Raw genomic sequence first — 1958 nt, 5'->3', positions numbered from 1 at the left:
GGAAAGAAGGAATTTCCAAGCTGGCAGGAGGCGGCCACCACGCTAAGAGAATATGCAACCCTACTGATGGTTTGGCGTTCGAAGAGGAGGCGCATGGAACGGGAGATCAAGAGTGTGGAAATACCGCAGGGATTGGAAGGCGGAAGCGTTGGCTAGACTGGAGTTAGTAGTACTAGTACTGGTACTACCGGAACTACAGGCAACACTAGCGGGGGCACAAACTCTATGGGAAGTCCCAGCAATACAGTTCGGCGAGCCTCGCTGACAACGATAGTAGTTGCTGAGGGCGAGCAAGACGTAATACGCTGCTACGAATGCACAGGCAAAGGCATATGGGAAGAGACTGTCCTTTGCGCAATGGAGTAGTGAGGCGGATAGGTGAAACTTGTTCTAATTGTGGTGGGAAGGACCACTATGCCAGAAATTGCGCAACTGGTCGCGCAACTGGTCGACGTACACTGGCCGGAAAACCAAGATCAAATAATACGTTGTACTCTGAACCTAATGTGGGAGCTAACCGATTAACCGAGGGGGCCTAGGCGTTGATGCAAACAAGCGTACTAGGCCAGAATTAATCAATGGCGGCATTGCGGGTCAGGTTGTTACTGGACCCAACGCCATCAATGTCTCCAAAACTTTGAGATGTAGTGGTCGTGAGAGAGGCGGGAACGAATCGAACGAGAACGGATCGAACGAGAACGAATCGAACGGGAACGAATCGAACGGGAACGAATCGAACGAGAACGAAGCGAACGGGAATGAATCTGGGCAGCAAACCCAGAGGCATGTGGTGCTGTTAAGCAGGAACATGGAACGAGGAAACGGGAACGGAAACGAAAAGAACGAGTGCGCATTCTGTGAAAGCAGAATAGAAGAAAGGGAAGGAGGAGAGGACGAACGAATAATACCATCGTGGTTTTGGTGGCAAGGAGATACGGTGGAACACCACGGGCTACTATGTAGAATTTGCAGTGGAGGAAAAACGGCGGTGTTACTGCTCGAGATAGTTGGGCATAGATGCGAGGGTTTATTAGATACAGGGGCGTCAAGGAGTTTTATTCAACCGAATATAGTCGAATTGTTAGAACTGAAAACGAGAGCTTTATCAGAGGAGTGTTTGTATGTATGCGTTTAGGGCGAGACTCCGCATCTTTCGCTTTGGCCTGCACCTTCATCTAACATAGCAGGGAGTTAAAATAGGATGGAGCAGAATATTCCGTTTCTTGCTCTTTCTCTCTAGATTAGGGCCAATATGTTGAACAGGACGGTCTGGAGGTCTTTGCATGTAGTATGCTCACTTAGTTTGGGGAAACATACGCAGCATCCTACCGGTTTGTGGCATGCATTTGGGAGCGTCCTGCTAATTCAGGCATTAGTTCAGCATGCTTCTAGTTATCCCAGCGGTGCCTGTCTCGGCCACATAGCTGTCTGCGGTGCTTGTCTCGGCCACATAGCTGTCTGTCTGCGTGATTGAGGCGTATTGGGCTGTGTGGATACGCAAGATGGAGTAGTCCAACGGACAGGGAGCAACAGTTAATGGAAGCAGTGCTTAGGGGAGCAGACGTGCAGGAAAAAGGTTGCTGTCGGCAGCGCTCCTGAATATGCATGGAAATTCAGCGCTTCGGAAGGGCCTTGTAGTTTGGCGCATATGCATTATGTTTACGTTCGCTGTGACACAGCTGCTGTGACTGCATGTTTGCACGGTGTTGCATGGTACACAAGAGGAGATTTGGCAGTTAGATCGCCGCGCGCTGGGCAGCCTAACTGACTTGCAACTATTTGATGCTTTGGGCTGCCATAAACTGAGATGCCGCTTTGGGGGTGTCTTGAGACGGACTGCCACTGATTGCGAAGCGTGCTGGGGCGAGGTGGAAAGCCCCCGACTGTGCTTTTTTTTGTACTGAGGCGCAGCGCCCGGCTCCTGTGGGGCGTTCGGGTTCTCTGATTCGTGACAGACG

The sequence above is a fragment of the Eimeria mitis genome, genomic scaffold, assembly GCF_000499745.2.
Source record: "Eimeria mitis Houghton genomic scaffold, Emh_scaff955, whole genome shotgun sequence".
Lineage (NCBI taxonomy): Eukaryota > Apicomplexa > Conoidasida > Eucoccidiorida > Eimeriidae > Eimeria > Eimeria mitis.
This window is presented reverse-complemented; position numbering follows the sequence as displayed.